Source organism: Squalius cephalus (genome assembly GCF_949319135.1).
Source record: "Squalius cephalus genome assembly, chromosome: 7".
Lineage (NCBI taxonomy): Eukaryota > Metazoa > Chordata > Actinopteri > Cypriniformes > Leuciscidae > Squalius > Squalius cephalus.
In genome coordinates, this window is record NC_137128.1 from 44,410,779 (window position 1) to 44,423,150 (window position 12,372).

The 12,372-nt window shown below is 38.9% G+C and overlaps 1 long non-coding RNA gene across 3 annotated transcripts in view; it reads right to left on the reverse strand.

Annotated features, from left to right (window-relative positions):
* LOC307161910 overlaps positions 1-12,372 on the reverse strand; it is a 62,210-nt gene that overhangs the window by 13,876 nt on the left and 35,962 nt on the right. The window contains exon 3 of one of the 3 annotated variants that reach the window (XR_013821817.1): positions 2,261-2,432. The exons of the other annotated variants lie outside the window; for them this stretch is intronic. This is a non-coding gene — a long non-coding RNA (uncharacterized lncRNA). The remainder of the gene's footprint in view (positions 1-2,260; positions 2,433-12,372) is intronic. 3 annotated transcript variants of the gene reach the window in all.

A 12,372-nucleotide genomic window follows, 5' to 3' on the forward strand; every position in this document is an offset into this window, starting at 1 on the left:
ACTCTGCTCTGATTGGTCAGATGGCTCAGTCTGTTGTGATTGGTCTACTCTGCTCTGATTGGTCAGACGGCCCAGTCTGTTGTGATTGGTCTACTCTGCTCTGATTGGTCAGATGGCCCAGTCTGTTGTGATTGGTCAGATGGCCCAGCCTGTTGTGATTGGTCTACTCTGCTCTGATTGGTCAGATGGCCCAGTCTGTTGTGATTGGTCTACTCTGCTCTGATTGGTCAGATGGCCCAGTCTGTTGTGATTGGTCTACTCTGCTCTGATTGGTCAGATGGCCCAGTCTGTTGTGATTGGTCTACTCTGCTCTGATTGGTCAGATGGCCCAGTCTGTTGTGATTGGTCTACTCTGCTCTGATTGGTCAGATGGCCCAGTCTGTTGTGATTGGTCTACTCTGCTCTGATTGGTCAGATGGCTCAGTCTGTTGTGATTGGTCTGCTCTGCTCTGCTCTGCTCTGATGGGCTCCTCCTTGCTGGACGTCTAGAGAGGTGGAGCTAGATGTAAACCCCACCCATTTGTCATGCATTGCACAGCCTCTCATTGTGATTGGTCTACTCTATTCTGATTGGTCAGACTGCACAGTCTGTTGTGATTAGTCGACCGCTTACAGAGCGTGTCGGAAACTAAACGTCCATTACCATATCAGAATTTCAGGTCTTTCTCAGTGCTTGATACACAGTGGCATCAGTTATCCTGTATCAATTCCATCATGAGTCCTCATCCTTTAGAAGTGGATTTGCAGTGCTGAAAACAGCTTCTTCCCAACATGAACAACACAAACCAAACTCTTCCAGTCTCAGATACATAGGCTGGCATTATGCAAATCTGTTACATAGGTATGTAACAGAAAATGAGACTGGAATTGCTGATGACTTGTTTCAGCAGTTCAGAATCAATTCTTTCTTTTAGAAGACATTAATTTTATTTGTTGTGCACTTTGTTTTTTAAACTTTGCAGACCTTTCACATTCACAAACAGCTTTATTACACACTGCATGAAAAGCAATATTCAAAAAAGCATAATAGGGGCACTTTAACCAGTTTTCTTCAAGTTACAAGTATTATTAAATAATTATATTAACTATTAATTCATTATGACCACCTCTTTTCTACCGCTTTAACGTTTAAAAAATAAATAAATACATTTTGTCATTGAACTGCTCTAATTTCATTACAAAACTCCTGGGGTTTTTTTCCTCTTCTTCTTCTGTGCAAAACAAAAATGAGAATTTAATGTTTGCATCACCTTCACACTAACAGGTTGAGCTCACACAAACACAAGAGGCCCAACCCCCGAGAAAGACACGGCAACAGGTCAGGACATATGTGACCCTGGACCACAAAACCAGTCACATTGGTCAATTTTTGGAAATTGAGATTTATACATCACTTGAAAGCTGAATAAATAAACTTTCCATTGATGTATGATTTGCTATGATATGACAATATTTGGCAGAGATTTGAAAATCTGGAATCTGAGGGTGCAAAAAAATCGAAACATTGAGAAAACCTCCTTTAAAGTTGTTCATTTATGTTCACGATTGTGCAGCATTCACTCACAAAAATAAATGTTTTATATATTTACGGTAGGAAATTTACAAAATATCTTCATGGAACATGATCTTTACTTAATATCCTAATGATTTTTGGCATAAAAGAAAAATCAATAATTTTGACCCATACGATGCATTTTTGGCTATTGCCACAAATATACCCGTGCGACATGTGACTGGTGACGTGATCCAGGGTCACATATGTCTAACATCTGAAGTACCAAAAATACAAAACTGGTATGCACATCCCAAACACCCAGATTGGGCTCAGGTGCAGGACATCAAAATAACATAAACAAAAAAAGATTGCACCTGATGAAGACCTGATGGTCAAAACGTTGTGCTTTTAATAAATTTATCTTGAGTAGCATGCAGTGTGCAAACATCTGAAGTACCCCATTACACTAACAAAACTCAAAGATCTCGCATATCAACGGGAAACAGCCAGGAAGGGAAGGGAGCCAGAGCAGAGGGAGTCGCTTCAAACGTCTGATTGTATACTACCATACAAATAAACAATGCACTCAAAATCTGGTGCTGGAACGAAAAAACCACAACTCTAATGCACATACTTTGTTTTAAATCATTGGTTCATTTCAGGACAACTATAATCGTTGATCAAATCCAAACAACAGGGGAAGAATCCGGAGGGAATCTTCATGAAATCAAGCATGCTTAATCTTGAGGGCAAATAGAAGAATACCTCGCTTTTCCAATCCATTGCGATGATAAACTTGTGGTGCGTGAAACAGAGCACGACAGTGAGTGGCCACTTTTTCAGTGACTTTGCAACCAGAAGTCATTTTCTCCATAGGGATTTCATAAACAATCGTCAATAAAGAGTTCTGAGCCAGGATGAATCACAACACGATAATCTGTGAATTGAAGCAAAAACAGAAAAGTATGTGAGAAACAGAAAAAAACAATAACTTAATGTCTTTGTGAGTGGATTCATGTGACTCATCACAGGAAAATTACATCATAGTTATTAGTAGTGTCTCCAAACTTTCACTGGCGATTATCCTGATCTGTGACGTCAAATATAAATCAAAAAATATAAATTTCCATTTAAATAGCGAAAGATCATGTGACACTGAAGACTGTGAGTAATGATGCTGAAAATACAGCTTTGCATCACAGGAATAAATTACATTTTAAATATATATTTACATATAAAACAGTTAATAATATTTCACAATATTTTTACTGTATTTTGATCGGATATCAAATCCATGGTCGATTTGGTGAGATTCATGTTAATTTTATTGAACTGAATCTCCATTCAATTATGGAGATTCTCACCATAATTCTCTTGGTGAGAAAGTATAAATATTTAGACACTTAAGCCACACTAAAGTATATATACGAAGAGTTCAGATGCAAAAACATCTGCCCAAGTGCCATCTGAAGTTTTCTTCTAGAATGATAATTTTTATCAAGCTCGTATATTTAAGTTCAATAATTTCACTTTAATGGCAATGAAGATTACCTATTAATTGTCATTTAAGTGAAATTACTAAACTTAAATACACAAGCTTTATGAAAATGATCATTCTAGAAGAAAATTTCAGATGCCACTTAGAGGCTTTTGCATCTGAACTCTTCATACAATATTAAATCAAGTGGCATTTACTGTAAAGATGCACAAATGCTCTTTTCAACAAAACATTTCATAGACTAAAAATATTTCGATTGGCTTATAAAATGTTCATTTTCTCAAAATACACAACTTTTTAAATAATGGTCATCGTAGAGAGACGCTGTTTGCCAGTCGAATAGTTTAGTTACAGCATAAAGTTAACTAGACGTCTTGTGTAATCAATGTGTGTTAATAGCAGCGTTTGCTCCTGATCTCACCCGCATTACCTGATAAAGCTCTAATGAGAAGTTTGCCAGCTAATTAAAGCCTCTATAACAGATTAAGCTCGGCCAGCCTTGCAGATTTAGAAAGAGCACTAAATTTGCCTCATCTGAGTTGGTTTTCCTTGCTCAGAACGGCTGATGAAATCGATGTAAACTGTCAAAGATACTTGAGCTACAGCTGACAGACGTCTTCCCGGTAATGGACGTTTCAGAGCCAAGGTTGTTTTTAAATAAATGAATACTTTTATTCAGCAGGGATGCATTAACTTGATCAAAAGTTGACAGTAAAGACATTTATAATACTACAATAAATTAGTAAACTTTCTATTTGTAAAAAAAACCTGGGTTTCCACAAAAATATGAAGCAGCAAAAATGTGGATGTGACAAAATTCTGCTAAAAATCACAGAAATAAACTACATTATAACATATATTTAAACAGAGAACAGTTATTTTAAATAGCAATAATGCTTAACAATATGAGTTTTTACTGTATTTTTCATCAAATAAATGGTGAGCAAATATAAATATTTAAACACTTAAGCCACATAAAAAAAAAAAAATACTTAGACAATTTATTAAGCAACGCAAAAAAAGTATACAAATGTCATTATATTAGATAAAATATCAACGTGCATGCACCGATGTGAAAATTGTGGCCGATACCAATAACCGATATTAATATTGCTGTTATGGCCGATACCGATATTTACAGATGTCGATATCTCTGTATAGAAAACACATTTTTATGATAATCAAATAAAGAGCTATTTTCCAAAACACTTTTTTTTTTTACTTTTGTAATTTATTTTCAGAAATGACTGATATTGGGCACCTTTACCTGTGTGCAAAATGTGTCTACGAGTCAAAAAACGATCAGTCAAAAAATGCGTCATGAAGAGGAAAAAAACATATAAGTCGCACTGGACTATAAGTCGCATTTATTTAGAAATTTATTTCACACAAAAAAAAACTATGTTACAGATGGGACAGTTCTCCGTTACGGACGTGAGCGCTCTGAAAGCGGCACTAAAAGACTGCTTTAAAACTTTCACAGAGACCTCAAACAGAAAGCACAAAGCCTGTCTTTAAATTTCATTTCATTTTGTATTAATTGTATCTTAATTTTAATCAATGTTTCATCAATGCCTGGATTTAATAAATAAGAAGTAAATATAGTAGAAAATATTTAATCAGGACACGGAGGCGCCGGCGCGTGAACCTGGAGCTTGTCTCATAAATGAACCGAAACTCAGCGTATAAGGTAGCCTACTTGCCTCACAGACCTGAGACATATATAGAAAGCTTGAAATGTGTACTTTTAAACAGAACAATTCAAAACGAAAGAAAACAGACTGTTCTCTGCTTATGTCATCCGTATGAAATGTGCATTTCTCTCAGGCGCGTTCACTACTGCGAAGATTTGTGTGTGATTGTGGTTAGTGGACATTGTTAGTTAAAGGGATACTTCACCGATTAGCATTAAGCTTTGTATCAGTGGCCATGCTTCCCTCCCTCATGTCCCCCTGAGACGAGAAATTTCTGTATTGTGTGTCTGGAAAAAACCCTCTGATGACGCAAAAATCGTCATTTAGCTCATCTGAGGCTCTTTTGTCCAGAGGCGAGAGACTCCAGCCAGTAGGAGGAGCTCGTTCCGCATGTCTTCAACCCGCCCATAGGGGGATATCACCATAAAATGCCATCTCTTCAGTTTCCAGTCGACTAGTAGCCTAGTTGTATCATTTCTCCCGATACTGCCCTCTGTAACCGGTAGGCATGGCTTGGGAGTGTCCTCGTAGGGCAGCGAAGCAAGTGCATTCTGGGAGTTGTTGTCTTTCATCCACATGAGCCAAAAATAAATTTTCTGGCTTTTCTCAGTCTAGAAGGCACCAACTTCTAAAATAATTCCACATTTCTACTACATAAATGACCCAATTGAAATACACATTCATCTTTCCAGCGGTGAAATATCCCTTTAATGTGATTCTCTACACCTGTGAACTTGAGGAGAACTGACTTCATACATCCCCTAAAAATCAGCAAAACACCAAAAGTGTGTTCAAATACTTAGCTATAGTTTGTTAAGTAAACAGAAAAATAATAATGTACTCGCTGGCCTGAATACCATTTGCTGAGGATTTCCCGCTATCATTACATAAGAAAACCTGTCATCTCAACATTACCCTGTTTTGGGGTTCCAGTGAAGAGCCCTTCAGTCTGAAATGCATCCCATGGTTTTGGTTCAGTACGTCTGTTTAGTAATTCACCATAAGGGTTTTGTGAGACAGGCTGCCATGCAGATAAAGGCTTCAATGAACGGCTTTGTTTAACACAAAAGCATAAGATAGGGTTTAACTGCTTCCACAGAACTATACAACAATGCGCAAGTGTTTGAACTTACACATAATGATGGGTGTGCGTTCATCTGAAAAAGAGAAAGTCAAATAAAAAATGGGTTCTGGTCAGATACATAATGTTCCACTTAGTAACTAAACGTGGGAACGGAGATAATTTAATTAAATTAAAGAAATCATACATTTGAAATGTTTTTGTTGTTGTTGTTGTTGTTGTTGTAACAAACAAACTGTTATTTGATTAGCATTGAGTGTTTTCCATTTTTCATATTAGTTAAAGTTTTTTAATTGATGTGTTTTGTAATTTTGTCATGTGTCTGTCTCAATTTAAACAAAAATGAGTTCAGTTTTAATTAACTATAACCCTGCAAACAATACAAGCAAACATTACAATATTTTTGGCACAACAGAATTTAGCAAATCCACAGTGGTTCACTAATAATTGGGAGATTATAAGTCTCCTGTTGCGTCATTTGTCAAAAACAGCTGAACCAATCCGATTAAACATTCATGCTTTATGTTTACATACATGAGATGCCAAAGAGTTCAAGCTCAGGAGTGACTCCTGTATTCCATAAACACACAGAATGATCATTTACTCACTTGCACATTTGTGTACGTGGCCATTGTGATTCAGTATACAACCATCACAAATAAATGGCATGTTATGACACCTAAATACACTGGAAATATTGAGTATTCTATAATCACAGCCATCAACACCTAGACATTTCCAGTTAAAGGTGAGGTATGTTATTTCTGCAACAATAGAGTCACCAAACAGAATTACAAAACTACTAACTGTTTTCAAAAGTATTTCTTGAGTTTTTTTCCACGGATAATCCTGATCAACTCTTCATTTCCTTCTGTGTGGGCCTCTGAGTGAGTTCACGTAGTGTCTCACACATAGCGCTGATGAACTCGCTTGATGCTTTCTCTGCTCCACTGAAGTGATAACCAGTGAAAGTCGCTTGACACATCTGAATTCGACACAAGCGCAACATGATATGTGACCATGGACCACAAAACCAGTCACATTGGTCAATTTTTGGAAATTGAGATTTATACATCACTTGAAAGCTGAATAAATAAGCTTTCCATTGATGTATGGTTTGTTATGATAGGACAATATTTGGCAGAGATTTGAAAATCTGGAATCTGATGGTGCAAAAAAAATCAAAACATTGAGAAAATCGCCTTTAAAGTTGTGCATTTACACTCACCTAAAGGATTATTAGGAACACCATACTAATACTGTGTTTGACCCCCTTTCGCCTTCAGAACTGCCTTAATTCTATGTGGCATTGATTCAACAAGGTGCTGAAAGCATTCTTTAGAAATGTTGGCCCATATTGATAGGATAGCATCTTGCAGTTGATGGAGATTTGTGGGATGCACATCCAGGGCACGAAGCTCCCGTTCCACCACATCCCAAAGATGCTCTATTGGGTTGAGATCTGGTGACTGTGGGGGCCATTTTAGTACAGTGAACTCATTGTCATGTTCAAGAAACCAATTTGAAATGATTCGAGCTTTGTGACATGGTGCATTATCCTGCTGGAAGTAGCCATCAGAGGATGGGTACATGGTGGTCATAAAGGGATGGACATGGTCAAAAACAATGCTCAGGTAGGCCGTGGCATTTAAACGATGCCCAATTGGCACTAAGGGGCCTAAAGTGTGCCAAGAAAACATCCCCCACACCATTACACCACCACCACCAGCCTGCACAGTGGTAACAAGGCATGATGGATCCATGTTCTCATTCTGTTTACGCCAAATTCTGACTCTACCATCTGAATGTCTCAACAGAAATCGAGACTCATCAGACCAGGCAACATTTTTCCAGTCTTCAACTGTCCAATTTTGGTGAGCTCGTGCAAATTGTAGCCTCTTTTTCCTATTTGTAGTGGAGATGAGTGGTACCCGGTGGGGTCTTCTGCTGTTGTAGCCCATCCGCCTCAAGGTTGTGCGTGTTGTGGCTTCACAAATGCTTTGCTGCATACCTCGGTTGTAACGAGTGGTTATTTCAGTCAAAGTTGCTCTTCTATCAGCTTGAATCAGTCGGCCCATTCTCCTCTGACCTCTAGCATCAACAAGGCATTTTCGCCCACAGGACTGCCGCATACTGGATGTTTTTCCCTTTTCACACCATTCTTTGTAAACCCTAGAAATTGTTGTGCGTGAAAATCCCAGTAACTGAGCAGATTGTGAAATACTCAGACCGGCCCGTCTGGCACCAACAACCATGCCACGCTCAAAATTGCTTAAATCACCTTTCTTTCCCATTCTGACATTCAGTTTGGAGTTCAGGAGATTGTCTTGACCAGGACCACACCCCTAAATGCATTGAAGCAACTGCCATGTGATTGGTTGATTAGATAATTGCATTAATGAGAAATTGAACAGGTGTTCCTAATAATCCTTTAGGTGAGTGTATGTTCACGATTGTGCTGCATTCACTCAGAGAAATAAATGTTTTATATATTTACGATAGGAAATTTACAAAATATCTTCATGGAACACAATCTTTACTTAATATCCTAATGATTTTTGGAATAAAAGAAAATACGATAATTTTGACCCATACAATGTATTATTGGCTATTGCCACAAATGCGACATGTGACTGGTGACGTGATCCAGGGTCACATATGTGAACATTAAAGACTCTGTGGTGAACCTTAAACCAGATCCAATAGCTCCATGTAAACTGTAGTGTCAAGGTAAACTATACACAACGGTTATAACAAGCTTTTCAAAAATTTGCTCATCACAGTTCAGTTCAGGCATCAGAAGCGCGTCTCCTCACAGCAGATCTTGGTTTGTGTAAATATACATAATAAAATCCGAACAATCAGGTTGTGAACGTATCAGTAACGTTCAGTATCTTTAGGTTCAGTGTTAAAATGCCAATGTGAACGCTAAACGGACCAGGACTAAATGTTTTATGTTTTTTTTCTGGACCAAACGAACCAATCAAACCGAACTAGTGTGAACACACTGAAGAGTGTTAAAGAGAATCAAGCTACAAATGACTCATAGTTGTCTTTGCATGTTAAAATAGTTTCTTCTTTCCAAGTTTAACATCAAACAAGTTAAATAAACTATTCTTCTATCCTCTCAGCAAAGACATGCTTCACTGTCAAACACACTTTTCTTTCTCCGTCCAGGTGCTGAATCACGCGGTTGGAATGTTACGAGAGTCAGATATCTCTGAGTCAGGAGTTGCTCGAGACTTCGGACAGGTTGCAGAACGAGCGTTCGCCGTGCTGCCGTACAGTCAGACATTCATGTTTCGTGAAGGTCTTCCATCTGCTTTGCATTAACTTACTCTTAACACTCTTTATGCTGAGAGCTGATGCGTTTCAGGGAGTGTACGAGTCAATAACCTTGCATGGACCTTCTCAGGAGCCCTGCAGAGTCTCACACTTTCTCTTCCCGGAGGACTGCATCTTTGGTCAACGGCCATAAGTTTCAAGCTATTTTGCTGTGGAAGGACTTGTGAGGTGAGGGGACAAACCAAGTGCAATGCATGTCACGTCAAAACAAATCTCAAGTCAAGTCAGTTTATTTTCTATAGCACAAATCACACTCATTTCATTTACATTTAATCATTTAGCAGACGCTTTTATCCAAAGTGACTTACAAATGAGAGCAATAGAAGCAGTTAAACTAACAGTAGGACAACAATATGCAAGTGTTATGACCAGGGTTCCCATACCTTGGTTAACTTAGGGCCCTTTCACACCTACCTTGTTTGGTCCGGATTTTCGGACTTTTCAGTTTGGTCCGAATCAAAATTACAGGTGTGAAACCTCCCCCGGACCACGGTCCGGACCAAACAGACGAAATTTGGTCCGACGAAAAGAGGTAGGGCGTTTTCACACCTGAAAGTCCGCACCAAGTTCCGAACCAAAGTTCATATTTTGATACGTTGTCTACATTTGGTTAGTTTTGGTTTGGTTTCACATTGCAATTATGCGAGCGCACTAAAGAACTTGACATGACGTACTTGCGTCCTGTCGTCATCGTCTATGTGGGCTGCATCTTGACATTGATTGGTTTGTAAACAGACATGCGTGTGCGTGTGCGTGTGTGTGTGTGTGTGTGTGTGTGTGTGTGTGTGTGTGTGTGTGTGTGTGTGTGCGTGCTGGAAGAAAGCTGTGGACAGGAGCAGGACTGACAGATCTGCACATAAATATTCTTCTTCAGTTGTTTAGGCTACGCGGGAACCACCAGAACTTCCTGTAAATGGTCTGAAAGTCCGAACAATACAGAAAATGCTTTCACACTAGAAACGAACCAAACCTTTGCTCAGTTTGATCCGGACCGAGACTACCTCTTTTCGTCGGACCAAACCGCGGCCCGGGGGAGCTTTCACACCTGTAATTTTGATTCGGACCAAACTGAAATGTCAGAAAGTCTGGACCAAACAAGGTAGGTGTGAGAGGGCCCGTAGTCTCGGTCCGGATCAAACTGAACAAAGGTTTGGTTCGTTTCTAGTGTGAAAGCATTTTCTGTATGGTTCGGACTTTCAGGCCATTTACAGGAAGTTCCGGTGGTTCCCGTGTAGCCTAAACAACTGAAGAAGAATATTTATGTGCAGATCTGTCAGTCCTGCCCATGTTCGCACAACGAGGACGTTCATTTGGACTAGCCTCGAGTATAGTTGGTGCTACAGGGAGTAATGTCATGATAATAAAAGTAGTGACAACGATATGTGTCTGTTCATTCATTCTTGTCAAAGTTACCCGCCGAATTGACAACACGCTGACGTCAGACGCACGTCCACTTTCAGGTGTGAAAACTCCCTTAAAATTCAAGGACCTTTCAAGGACTTTCCAGGTCCAATACCCTCAAATTCAAGGACTTAATGTGGGGACACATTTGTTGTGTCAGACAACAAACATTGAGGTTCCATCGTAGTTGTTTTGCACGTGCGTGAACGTCATGGCAACGTACAACACAAAGTACCTCACGCGGGAAACACTTAACGTAACGCGTAAATGCGCGTCGCTAACGTAAATCAAGCAAGCTAGTGTGCATAGGCCACGAAGTGTTGGCGAAATAACACATTAGCGGACCGGAAGGAATAATATGGAATTTTTTTCCCAAAAAACTAAATAAACAAAATAAATTCAAGCACTTTCAAGGAACTGTATCTATTATGTTCATTTTCAAAAACTTTCCAGTGCCTTGAATTATTTTATTTTTTTTCAGATTCACAAACTTTCAAGGATTTCAAGCACCCGAGGGAACCCTGTATGACCCTTCTCACTTTAATCTAACGCAGTACATGTAAAAAAAAAGTTTTGTTTTTGTTTTTTGTTTTATAAATATAAAAGAAGAGAAAGAGTTAGTATTACTGGATCAAGGGCTGCCGAAAAAGATGCGTCTTCAGCCGTTTCTTGAAAATGGCTACGGACTCAGCAGCTCTGGTTGAGTTAGGCAGGGAACAGTCATGGTAAAGGTCCGAGAAAGTGATTTTGTGCCTCTTTGAGATGATGAAACAATAATTGAATGAGTTTATATGAATTAATGAGTAATGAGTTTAGGAAAAAGGGAGCAGAGCCAGGGGTTGTTCTGTAGGCAAACGTCAGTGACTTGAACCTGATGCGAGCGGCAACTGGCAACCAGTGCAATTTAGTGAGGAGAAGTGTGACATGTGCTCTCTTCGGCTCATTAAAGACACTCTCGCTGCAGCATCTGGATCAGTTGCAGAGGTTTGACAGAGCAAGCTGGAGAGCATGACAATAGTCCAGTCTGGATAGAACAAGCGCTTGGACAAGGAGTTGAGTAGCATGCTCTGATAGGAAGGGCCTGATCCTCTATACAAGGCGAATCTGCAGGACCGGGCAGTTCTAGCAATGTGGTCTTTATTAACAGAAAATATAGCCTGAATACCCTCAATAAGTCAAAGGTCACAGAGCAAGAAAAACTTGACAAACAGCTATGTGTGCATGCATTGACACGCACCAAAGGCACACAAGCAAAAAAAAGAGATTACATGAAGGCCTAGTGATTTTATCTATTTATTTTAGAACTGAAGTCATTCACAAACGCATGCCAAACTACATATCGCAGTAATCCTTCAGCGTCATGCAGCGTTCAATTCGGTTATGAGCTGTAGGGGAAGCTAAAAGCTCAAAAAGCATGTCGAAAAGTGTCGCGCTTCCATTGACCTGAAAGATGAAATTTGGCCGCCATTTCTTGAGGCATTTTGAAGAGCGACGAAAGAAAACATCACAAGACAAAGACTATAAAAAAACAAGAAATTCAGCGACAAGGTGATAAAAAGATGCATGTGGACTCGCATCTGAATTTGCATGTCTGCATCAGCCTTTACTGTATTACAGGTACATTAAATACACAAATAATAAACTTATCAAATATATATTATCAAATGATGTTATATTATCAACAATGAATGGCAATTATTGATATAACCTTCAATTCACACTATATAGTAAATAAATGATATTGTTAATTGTTAATTGTAAACTGTAATAAATTATATTGTTATTAAATAATAATATTTTCACATTTTCATTGATTTTCTGAGGGGGAAAATAATCCCCTAATGGGGATTAGGGGAAA